The sequence below is a fragment of the Lepidochelys kempii genome, chromosome 4 (genome assembly GCF_965140265.1).
Source record: "Lepidochelys kempii isolate rLepKem1 chromosome 4, rLepKem1.hap2, whole genome shotgun sequence".
NCBI lineage: Eukaryota > Metazoa > Chordata > Testudines > Cheloniidae > Lepidochelys > Lepidochelys kempii.
The window spans coordinates 71,551,589-71,564,773 of NC_133259.1; the positions used below are offsets into that span (position 1 = coordinate 71,551,589).

At 38.9% G+C, this 13,185-nt stretch overlaps 1 protein-coding gene across 3 annotated transcripts in view; it reads left to right on the forward strand.

The window, feature by feature from the left end:
* Window positions 1–13,185, forward strand: part of GALNT7 (polypeptide N-acetylgalactosaminyltransferase 7) — a 111,589-nt gene that overhangs the window by 55,127 nt on the left and 43,277 nt on the right. The window lies entirely within an intron of this gene.

Here is a 13,185-nt window from a genome sequence, read left to right on the forward strand (position 1 = left end):
GCCAAGATAATAAACCGGGATAATTAACTATTTTGGCCCTAGGAAAGGATGAGTACTCAACATATTGTTCTTCTCTTTGCCATTTTATTATATAACAAATAGAAAGTGTGGTTACAAATGTGATGGCTTTGTTAGGATTTTATTTATGCTAGTTTTTTATCTCTCTCCTTCTCCCCACTATTTACCTATATATGACTTTTCCAGTTATAGGAGAAAAAATTGAGTAGTTTGATGACTGTTAAAGTATTTGCTTGAATGTTTGTGATATAACGTGGTGAATTAGGTTAATCTTCTCTTACATAATAATAGATCCAAGGCTTGTGTGTCTGAGATGCACGGTGCACAGCATCAAATACCTCAGTCTGCTGCTTAAGTGCTGCACTTCTTAAAATCTGACTTTGGTCAGCAAGTTATCATTTGAAAGTTACAAATTGAGTTAGGCTATTTTGCTGGCAAAAAAATATTCATTGTGATATAACTTAAAATAAGACTTTCCATCAAAGCAAATTGTGTGTGTATTATTAGTTGAAGGTAAAGCAGCAAAATTATCATAGAATTGTTCTCAATAATCTTTAAACCAGGAAGATCCATGTTTAATTATGTTGCTCCTTTGAATTTATTGTTGCTCTTCCTCCCAGTTCTTCAAGGGTTTCTCCCCTCCCTTTCCTACCTTTAATTACATTATAGCCCTTACAGGGCATATCCTCTGACTATATACAACTATATATTTTCAGTGAAGGGGTACTGTCATCATGGATAATTTCTTTTAAAAAAAACAACAACACTTTCTGCTGATTTAAATTTCTTTTTAGTAATCTGAAATAAAAAACAAGATTCTCCTTTCTTATTCTTTTGGTCACCTAAATGTAACATAACATTGTTTAATTTTTTTCAAGATCAGTTTTTATAAATGAACAATCAACCCATTTTGGTCTTGTTTACCTTAATTAAAAATTGCACTTCAGAAATGTCACAGTAGTTTATCATGTGCCAAACATAACTTATTTGTGTACAAAAATTAAGAAAATACTTTCTTCAATATATTTTTGCAGCACTGTGTATAATTCCACTTTTACAGTAAAATATACTTTGACAAATTATGAAAAATAGTATGGAATAAAGTATTGTTTCTAACTTGATATGGGTTTAGCAATAGGGTGAAGTTCTCCTTTTCCCTGCTTCCTAACGTTTTAGGAACTGATAAGAGCAAGACAGTCAACCATTTTGATGGTTGACTCAAAAGCGGAAGAGGGCAAAGATTTCTTTTCTTTTTTTTTTCTTTTTTTTTCTTTTTTTTCTTTTTTTTTTTTTTTTTAACCTATAGTTTTTGAAGGGCAGGAGGTTCTCATTATTCCTAGACTATTAAAGGTAGGAAAGAACTTGTCTTGGTAGGAAGATAGGAGTATGGAAGAATCCATCCTTCCGATAGCAATCTGGTGAAAAATAGCCCTTTATTAGGTCAGAGTCATAATGATGTGAAACTATCACGTCAACATCCAATGCGAATGCCAGATTTTGTGAGGAAGCCGCTGCTAACCAGAGAGGGACAATATTTAAGCTGAGCGCATAGAGTGAATTTAATAAGTTCTAAACAAGCAGTTCTCAACCGGAGGTCCGCAGCTCCCTGGGGATCCGTGAACTCTTTCAAGGGGGCCGCGGGGCTCAAACCCAGACCCCAAGCCCTAGTGCCCCTCGTGGGGCTCAAGTCGGGACTCCCAGGAGGCACAGAGCTGAAGCTCCGATCCCTGCCGGTGTAGTGATACAAACAACTCCCTGGCAGCACTTCCTACCTAGGTTGTACTGAGCTGGCTCACCGGTACTGAGCAGGCTCAGCAGGTAAATGCTATTGGTGGGGAAATGTGCCGCCTGCTGTTTTGCCGTTACACCAGGCACTGCGGGGTAGCTGCTGCTCTGACTGGTGCCATGGAGCAGGCAGCTGCAGCATTCCCTCCTCTCCTCTTGGTGCCCCGGGTTGAAACTGCTCCTCAGCTCCTGAGTCCCAGCCCCCTTTGCTCCCGCAGAGGCAGCCAGTAAGAGCCACCCATGTGGGGAGACCCGGCTTTGTGGCTGACAGACGCCTCCGGGAACAGGGACCGCAGGGAAGCCTTCACAGCACACAGCCCCTAGTACCTCCTCTCCATGCACCCTGAATTATGCCCTCCCTGCACCCTGATCTGCCCCTGCCTGCACACAGCCCCAGCTGCCACCCTGTGTGCACACAGCCCCAGCTACCACCTCCCATAAGCTGTTTTCAAACTTCTTAAGCTAAGCCCCCCATCTTTGAGTTATAATTTTTGGTTGTGGCCACCACCTTCACCAAGACAGACAGGCAGGTGGCCTGCTGAGGTGAGCACTCCCTCCCTGCACCTGTGGCCCCTCCCTGCCCCAAATAGAAGTCAGATTACACCTATGCCCAAGGCCCCTGCCCCGAGCCCTCTTTCCTTTTCTCTCCCCCAGCTGGGCTCTGGAGTTTTTATAGCACATCAAGGGGGGGCCTCAGAGAGGAAAAGGTTGAGAGCCCCTGTTCTAAACAACTGTTAATTTTTCAGTCAGCCCCACTCTATAACCAAGGAGATTCCACAGAAGGACTCAGTGCCAAAGCTTACTTTATTCATGAAGGTGGTGATTTGCTTAATTGCATTGTACTAATTACACATATGATACTGTTTAATTAAATAAGCTTTTAGTAATTACAGTTGATATCTGTGTCCTTGGAAACCAAGCATTAAGGACTTTCATTCATTATACATGAAGCCTAGGGAACAATCAATTTTTGTAATATGGCGCACTATAATAATTCCATGAATTACCAAAAGAAGTTTTATTATGCAAATAGTATAATAAAACAGTGTTTTACTGAGACTGAAGTTTATGAGAATCAAGTGAATTATAGCTGTCAAACTTGAAGAAGAAGGCTATACTCTTGACCGCATGTCCTCATAAGCTGCTTTGTTGGCAAGACTCCAAAAGGGGAAAATATAGCTATTTAAAAAAATAATTAGCAATGTATTGGCGGATCAGACCTCCAGTGTCTTGTGTGTAGCAGGAAAATGTGTAAGCATTTTTCTGTACCAGTCCAGCTCTACCAGTGCCACTAACAGTAGAAGAGTGTACACAGAGCCAGTGTGCTTTAACACTATGCGCTGCTGCCATTATAAATTTTCCCATTGTAGATGCACTCCAAATGTGGGTTATTCCCCTACTGGGGAAAAGAGATGTTGGCACAGACATAGGTATCTGTAAGTGAATGTATTTGTATGTGTACTCAGTCTGAAACGGAGAGACTGAGCTGTAAACAGAACGTTAGATTTGAAAAATCAAATGTATATAGTACAGCACTTTCAGAGCTCTGTATTCAAGTTCTCCACTAGACCTTGCAGCTTTTTTCCATCTGCTGTATGCAAGACTTCCCAGTCCTCACCTGTCCACTCTCATCATGTGCTTTTTTTTTTTTTCCTAAATGCTTTTGGGCAAATGGAGTGTTGCTCACCCATGTCAGATGTTAAGTAGCACAAAAAAGAAACCCAGTACATTCATTGACCCTATATGCTCAGTATCATTTTCTCAGCAGGCTTGTCACAGGGGAAAATACCATGTTAGAACACAAGTTAGCAATATGATGTTAAACACTAGTTAGCATTTGGTATACACAAGAACTGTCATGATTAACAAATCAGCATCAAATAAAATGTATTAATATAGCCTCTTAACCTTAGGCGATAAAGATAAATGAATGTTAACACTAAGATTAACCTTCTCCAAAAGTCAGTTACACTTTTAAAATCATCCCATTGCAAAACAATGTATAATAATAAAATAACCATGATTAAAAATACATTATTTCATATCGGTCATAAGGAGCCTCCTTTTCACATAATTTTTTTCTGATTTTTCCAGACAACCAGGCAAATAGGGTGGGAGGTTGTTTTACCCAAACTTTTGCTTTTTGGGGGGGTCAAAACCTTTTCTAAACTAACTACAAAATCTTTAGGAATACAGATAGAAGAGCAATGTAAAGCAGAAAAATTCCAGCATGGAGTCCATGATGTAAGTGCTGTGATAAAAGGTGAAAATGTAATGTGCAGAGTAGAATGAGAGAAATCAAAGCTTAGTGTGAAAAAGCAGCATTTTTACCAAGTGCAACAGAATACGAAATATGAAACTTGTGTGGCAAAACAACAAATATTTATTGGGACCATAGTCTGAAAAATATCTTATGTTAAGGGCCATCATCCATTTTTTTTTGTTCCAAAATTACCACCATTCCGTGTCCCCTTATTTTAATTGTTGAAAATTATGTACATCAGAAATAAAGAATCTTAAAACTGGTGCTATAGAAAGAGTTATTTACATGAAAAAGAATGAATTCTGCATTGTTTTAACTTTCCTGCATTCACTTTTTTGTTTTGTTTTGTTAATCCCAAATTTGGGATGTTTGCACAAATTATATTCCACATCTGGGCACTGGCAGATTAAGAAATGTGATTGAGATATCTGTGCTTCCATGCACTTTAATAAATGTAGCCACCACTCTGAAAAAGTTTGTTCTTTGGAGACTGAAGGGCGATGGTAGGGCTTTAAGTAGGGGAAGCTGGGATGTGGTGAGGAGCGTTAGCCATTGGAGCACAGGCTCCAGTTGCTAGTTTGACTAAATAGCCTGGGGGATGCTATCTCCTATTAAATCATGGAAAAAATGGTAAACCAAACTGACTGAAATGATCGGTTTGGGGACTGTTTGTTCAGCTTCTCTCCAGATCATCTTTCTGTTTTATAAAATATATTTACATAACTATCATTTACATGTGGATTGCCTATAAACTGGATAGAATATTTTCCATATGTAAATTGGAATGCCTAATTTACTTGGTCACATCTAGTTAACAACAAAATTGATACGTCATAATAGCAATCCTCAAAACCACTTCTGGATTATTTTAGGTCCATGTGGTATATCCGGTAAGAGGGTGGGCTGTTAAGACTTCAGAGTATTAAATGGCTGTTGGTTATTTGCAAAAGGTCATGGACCTTTTCCTTTCTTTTGAGATGACTACAGTAATTCATGCAATGTTTTCTGACTTGCAGAAAGTCTTGCAGTTACAAATTTAGGATTTTATTGCTGTCAACAGAATATCTGAAAATGCTGTTTGGGGATTTTAGTTGGATGTTTTGTGAATGGTAGTTCACCTCTTAAAAATAAATGCCGTTTTGTTTTAACTATTCTTCCTAACAAAACTTGATAACTAAAAATACGTCATGGGCAGGCTTGAATTCAAAATTTGACTATGATACTAGTGTGCTGGTCAGTGAAAGGCTGTTGGAGGAGGTAATGAGCAGACATGACTGCAAAAGATGATTGTGAATGAAGAAATGTGCTTTTAAAAAAAGACTTTATTGCAGCTACTGTACCAGTAGCATACCACTTTTGAGCAAAGGATCAGAAAAGTGAGCAGTACAAAATGGCTACCACTAGGTGGCATGATGAATCACAAATCTTTTGAAATTGGAATTCAGCTTAAAAATGCAATTTATTTATGAAGGGTTCAATACTGGTTTGATCTTTTCTTTATATAATTTTAGAAGTAAATTAGTTACTTTTAATGTCTAAATGACATTTGGAATATGTTTCAGTAATGTAAATGCTAAGTTTTTACGGCCTACATTTTCAAAACTGACAGGTTTCAGAGTAGCAGCCGTGTTAGTCTGGATTCGCAAAAAGAAAATGAGTATTTGTGGCACCTTAGCGACTAACAAATTTATTTGAGCATAAGCAGTCTCTAAGGTGCCACAAGTACTCCTTTTCTATTTTCAAAACTGTTAGTTAATTTTTGGTTCTCCACTGAGCCTGAATTTTTTAGCCATTACAACTCCCACAGAAGTCAATGTAAGTGCTTAATACCTCTGAAAATTGGGCCCTGTACATTTAAAGTTGGGTATCCTAAATGAGTGGACACTTTTTTTTTCGAAAATATAGGTCGAAATGACTACAGTATAGATAAATAGATAAGGTTATGGTCGAAATATAAAACATAATTTCTTAAGCAAGAGAGACCATGATACTAGATTTCTTAAGAATTAAAAAACTAAAATATAGATGAAAACTTTACTCTTAAGATATCCAGTATTAAATAGCCCATTATAATTGTTTCTCTCCCTCTTAGGTTGGGGGGGAACTCTAACTTGACCACAATACCTATTCTGTATCTTTCTGCTTTTGGTATTCAAGAGTTGTAAAAATGGAAAAGACCCATGAGGCTATCTAATTTGTCTCTTTGTCACTTCAGGGTTGTTCCCTACACTACATTTTTTTTCCCTACTGCTTTGTGAGTTATAGTTTCTGAGCAATGATTTGAGCACTAACTCAAATGATATGTTCTAATCCTCAGATTGTTGCAGGGGTTCCATGAATGTTACATATTGTGGAACTCTATAGTGATTATTTTTAGCCGCTGTCATCAGAAGGGACAATAGCTAATGTGGTGGGAATGCATTTCTGAATACTGACTTTATTATTTTTATGAATTGATAGTGGTATTAAGTTGCCATATTGATAGCACTGCATTCACAGGACAGACATTGTACTTCATTGGGAATACACATTTTTCCATGTTGCCAAGGTAATGCCTGTTTTCTGGAGGGGAAATGCATGCATACACTGAACAGAGTGAGAAATTAACTCTATTTCCACAAAAAGAAAAGGAGGACTTGTGGCACCTTAGAGACTAACAAATTTATTTGAGCATAAGCTTTTGTGAGCTATAGCTCACTTCATCAGATGCATTGAGCTGTAGCTCACGAAAGCTTATGCTCAAATAAATTTGTTAGTCTCTAAGGTGCCACAAGTCCTCCTTTTCTTTTTGCGGATACAGACTAACACGCTGCTACTCTGAAATCTATTTCCACAGTAATTCAGTTTTTGTGTCTGTTAAGGATGGTCACTCAGCAGTACCCATTGTTGTCTGATGTGAAGACCTGCTGCCAGAAACTGAGATCATCAATTCATTTCAGATAGATCAGGCACCATAGTGAAAGATTCTACTTGTTCTGCTTTTAGACAAAATGTTCGGGGTAGACTAGTGAAGAAAACCTAGAGAGAAACTGACTAGCCGCATGTTAGTTTCACTGTGATGTCAGTGGGATAAAATGTTTCTTCTCCTTCACAAAACAGGTATGATCAATCCCCCTTCATCTTGTCCCTTCCCCTCCCCCGCCCCAAAAGGATTTCCTTTCCTGTGGGGAGAGGTGGGATATCTGTAATTTCATGACAAATTTAAATTGCTACTGGTGTGCCTGATCTTCCTGTATCTGTCTCAGTGTTAACTTCATACTTGGAGTCTGAAAGGTGCTGTATAAAAACAAATTCTAATCTATTCTTTTTTTAGTCTGGCCAGTCATGATTTTTAAGTTCAGTGTGAAATTATGTAAAATCAGTTTAAACTATAGGCAAAACTTACTCTGTGCTGTTACTTGGAATTAATTTGTACCTGGTATTTATTTAGTCTACCACTGGATGTCACCACTGTTCCACATAAATGCAGCCAGGAAAAGGATTTATTTAGTGTTGGGAGAGAAAGGAGGAGGGAGAATCCATTTGGCACTTAACTATTGGAAATCGTTTAATTTAACGCTTCTCAGATACTGGCAATTCATAGCATACGTTTGAAGCCATTAGACGCACACATTGTTTCAAACTCCAATTGGCAAATGCAGAATTGTGAGAGTAGACTGAATGTATCGATTATTGTAGACTCTGAGTGCCATTCACAGGCTTGTTGGTGATGAGTCACCACACTGACTGTCCAAGAAATTAGATCAGGAAATGGCTAGGAGTAAGATCTTACTAGGCGTATAGATGTTGTAGTATTACAGCTTACAAATAGCACATTTATCCAGAAATGACTTTCAACCTACAAGTGCAAAAAGAAAAGGAGTACTTGTGGCACCTTAGAGACTAACCAATTTATTTAAGCATAAGCTTTCATGAGCTACAGCTCACTTCATCGGATGCATACTGTGGAAACTGCAGAAGACATTATATACACAGAGACCATGAAACAGTACCTCCTCCCACCCCACTCTCCTGCTGGTAATAGCTTATCTAAAGTGATCACTCTCCTTACAATGTGTATGATAATCAAGTTGGGCCATTTCCAGCACAAATCCAGGTTTTCTCACCCTCCGCCCTTCCCCACACAAACTCACTTTCCTGCTGGTAATAGCCCATCCAAAGTGACCACTCTCTTTACAATGTGTATGATAATCAAGGTGGGCCATTTCCAGCACAAATCCAGGTTTTCTCACATTAACATTCATAAACCAGTCGGAGAACACTTCAATCTCTCTGGTCACGCAATTACAGACATGAAGGTCGCTATCTTAAAACAAAAAAACTTCAAATCCAGACTCCAGCGAGAAACTGCTGAATTGGAATTCATTTGCAAATTGGATACTATTAATTTAGGCTTAAATAGAGACTGGGAGTGGCTAAGTCATTATGCAAGGTAGCCTATTTCCCCTTGTTTTTTCCTACCCTCCCCGCCACCCTCCCCCCCCCCCCCCCCCCGACGTTCTGGTTAAACTTGGATTTATGCTGGAAATGGCCCACCTTGATTATCATACACATTGTAAGGAGAGTGGTCAGTTTGGATGGGCTATTACCAGCAGGAGAGTGAGTTTGTGTGTGTATGGGGGTGGGGGGTGAGAAAACCTGGATTTGTGCTGGAAATGGCCCACCTTGATTTTCATACACATTGTAAAGAGAGTGGTCACTTTGGATAAGCTATTACCAGCAGGAGAGTGAGTTTGTGTGTGTGGTTTTTGGAAAGGGGACGGGGGGTGTGTGTGTGTGAGAGAACCTGGATTTGTGCTGGAAATGGCCCACCTTGATTATCATACACATTGTAAGGAGAGTGATCACTTTAGATAAGCTATTACCAGCAGGAGAGTGGGGTGGGAGGAGGTATTGTTTCATGGTCTCTGTGTATATAATGACAGGTTTCAGAGGAACAGCCGTGTTAGTCTGTATTCGCAAAAAGAAAAGGAGTACTTGTGGCACCTTAGAGACTAACCAATTTATTTGAGCATGAGCTTTCGTGAGCTACAGCTCACTTCATCAGATGTTTACCGTGGAAACTGCAGCAGACTTTAAAGTCTGATGAAGTGAGCTGTAGCTCACGAAAGCTCATGCTCAAATAAATTGGTTAGTCTCTAAGGTGCCACAAGTACTCCTTTTCTTTTTGTGTATATAATGTCTTCTGCAGTTTCCACAGTATGCATCCGATGAAGTGAGCTGTAGCTCATGAAAGCTTATGCTCAAATAAATTGGTTAGTCTTTAAGGTGCCACAAGTCCTCCTTTTCTTTTTGCGAATACAGACTAACACAGCTGTTACTCTGAAACCTACAAGTGTAATGTCTACTAACTGTTAGATCTGCAGAGATTAGGTTGGATTTGTAGAATAAAAAAAAAGTCTAGACATTCGTTGGTTTTATGTCAATACGATAGGTCTGTTAAATATACTAGAGCACAAAATGCTGTTAAATTGCTCACAGACGTTTCATGATGGTCTGCTTTTGTAACCAGATTTTTAAGAATTTTTTTTAAGCTATTACAGGAATAGAACATGATTTATTGTTAGATTTTTTTTCCTTTTGAAAATTGTACCGTCAGGAAGGAAGAAACAAGCAGAACATTTGTTTTTTAGCTTTAAAATAAGGCTGTCACTCCCATTTTTCGGGTGAGTTATGTGGCTTTTTTGGGAACAGGATGCAATCTCTAAACTGTATTAATTATCAATGTCTTTCCTTATTTGAAGAACACAATAACAGTGCTTAAACTTTGAAAAGACAAAAGTTGGCAGTACAATCTAGATCAGATACCACCTTCTCTCATAAGGCAAACATACAGATATTTTCTGTGTCCTTTAAATTGAATTTTTGAATGGATTTCAGCTACCATTCTGTCTTGGAACATGATACATTAGAGTGCATGATAACAGTGTGGTAGAAATATTTCCAAATAAGCATAACTAAAACTCCAAACTTGATCCAGATAAATGCATATTTAAAACAGAATACAGTTGGAATATGTAACCTGCCTTGAGTAGATATGTAGTGGAAAAACTTTCCTCCAATAAATAACTTAAAAGGGACACAGTAGCTAAGCATGTAGCCTGCACACAGTATAGTACATATAATGCCAACAACTCGCATCATAGTGGAGGGATACCAGAAAAGGTTTCTGCTCCAAATTGGAGTTATTCTTATTTGAAATCAGTCAAAAAATTTTGTGACACAGACTTTGGGTGAAAAACCAGTGGTCTGAATGTACGATTAATTGAAAGTCTGTCCACAGATACTTGCATGTCCTTAGCTGATAGTCAGAAGTGATTGTCTTTTATTCTTTCTATCTCCAGCTATAAAAATATCAAGATACAAAATATACAGTCTCTAATCCATATTCTTAAAGAGCTCTTCTGATTTCAGAAGTGGTATTTCAAGCTCATTTGAGAGAGTAGAGGCTTCATTAGGGACAATCTTAATAGATTTTGCAGTCAAATTAAAAACTGATTTCTAGAATGTGAGACTAGTATGTGTCCACCAGATTTCAACTTTACTTTGGTGATATACAGAATAGCACTGAATCACATCTCCTTACAATAGCAAAACTCTTCCCTCCTTTTGTACAAATGCCTATAGGCATCCACAATGGTCCAACTATTTCCATGTCTGCTTGTCTTCTGAATTTTGTTTTTGAAACATCCAGTGGCATGACGAATGTAGTTGTTCAGTTTATCAATCAGATGCAGGATTCTTTACAGATAACCTCTGGTACAGTATACAGGGAAATATAAAAATGAGGAATAAGGTGTGAGCTTACTCTGTCTTTCTTTGTTTTTCTAGAACACCAAGTTAGACAATGCTGGAAAACAAGGTCAGAATCTCTCCTGTTCAGTAGACATTCTTGTAGCTAACAGCTGAGTTAATTTTCAACATGGCAATAGATTAACAGTAGGTTCCTCCAATTTTCTGTAGTAGGACTGGTGGTATTGATTACCATCAGGTGGATTGTGAAAGCTCCTTCATGGGAGGTTTTCAAAAGGAGGCTGGATAGCCATCTGTCTTGGATGGCTTAGACCCAACAAATGCTGCATCTTGGCAGAGGGGTAGACCAGGTGACACTTGTGGTCCCTTCTAACCCTATGATTCTCTGGGAAAGGATACCTGGAAAAGGAGTGCCAGAGCCAGGCTGTGGGTGGCCTGTGTGTACTGGTCAATTACCAAGTTGCAGTCAGGAGACAAATAGTGGGGTTGGAATTGAGCCGGCAGTCAGGGTCAGGTACCAAGTTGCAGGTGGGAGACAAGTAGCACAGTCAGGTTTGAGCCAGGTCAGGATGCCAGAGAGTCAAGCTCAGGCACCAGGTTACAAACAGCGGGCAAGTAGCAGTCAGGGACAAACCAGGATCGGAAGCCAGAGTCTAGGGTCCACAACACGGCAAGGTCTAGAGTGGAAGCAAGCAGGTGTTCTATGTCGTCGCTCACACAGCTCACCTGATTTATATACCAGCATGAGCCAATCAGTAGACTGGTGTGGGGGTGTCACCACTCAGGCACTGCTGGACAGTTCTTTCTGCAGTGTCTAGCTTCATACAGTCCCGCAGCGGAAACTCAGCCTACTCTTCCAGTAGTGATGCGGTCATGCGGAAGCATCAGCCCAGAACCTCCATGGTTCCATATTCCAATCCTGCAGGTTCTTACAGGGAGTGAGCAGTAAGGTGATAAAATTTGTAGCTGACCCAACTTGCCTAGGCTGGTCACAAGTAAGGAGACTAAGCAAATTCAGGGGGATCTAATGCAATTAGGTAAATGGGCAGTACAGTGGCAAATGAAATTCACTGCTGAGAAATGTCACGTAATATGTATTGGAAGGAATATTTTGAACTACTTAAATACATTGCTGGTTTCTAATGACTTGTCAACACAATGATTTTGTGCATAGCAAGCCAGGGTGTGACTCGATAGCACACTGACTGGCTGTGTGGATCCTGTTACCGTGCACTAAAAGTTCTGTCGTGCACTTTGATGTACTGCATCACCCTATATCTCATATGATCTAGTAGAAGTAGAAGGGTTTTAGAGACCTGAACAGTCTGAAAGGATTGGAAGTGTTTAGTTTGGTGAGGGGACATACGGCATAAAAAATAATAAAGGGCAAAGTTGTGGTAAATCCTGTTTTCCTTTTTTAACCATAGATATTCTATGATTCTATGATTCTGTAAGTCAAAGGGGATATTCAATTATGTTAAAAGGTAGCACATTTCAAACTGATAAAAGAAAATACTTTTATGCAGCATCCCACATCTGGAATTCATTGCCCCAAGATGTTAGAGCCCAAAAACTTAGTAGTATTTTTAAAATATTTAAATCTTTTATATGGATAATGAGAACATCCACCATTACATTAGGTTGGATATAAACCCACATTGCTTCATTAGAAATTTTCTCTGAAGAGGGTATTCCAAAGTTGTCCACTAGGGGGTTCCTTGCAGTTTACTTTGCACTGTTGTGTGACCTATGTCAGAAGTATGGACTACCAGATGGATATACTGTTGTCATATGATGTGCCACCTCCTGTGGTCCTAGCCGCTGAATTTCTGTTAATGTGTGAGGGAATGGCAACCATTTAAAGGTTACTCAGCTCAGAATTTTGAATATTACTTTTTTATTATGGTGACTCCTGGTAGCAACATCATAGATAGTTTACGTTCTAAAGTGGCCACCAGTTCTTGGGGGTTTTCTCCCTAAACGTAGGTGGTCTATCAGTGTGAAATTTCATACTGTTCATTTTTATGCTCTTTGAATTTTCTGTGCAGTTCTTGTTTGGTCTCTTATTTGATAAAATTTTTAATAGGAAGCCTTTGAAGTTGGACTGTGGCTGAAATTTGTCATTGGCAGTCTGAGCTTCATTGTTGATTTATCTGTTTTAAAAAATTTCATATCTACACAGAATTTGGCAGAAAGATGTATCCTCAGTAGATCGGGTACAATGCTTTATTTTTGTTTTGGCCATGGGGGAAATGGATGTCAAGGCACTTTTAGCCTTCATTCATTATAGCTGAAAGTTTATGCACCAGTGATTGCCAATTAATAAAAACTTTTCTTTTGTAAAGATAAAATCTTCTCCATAAGCA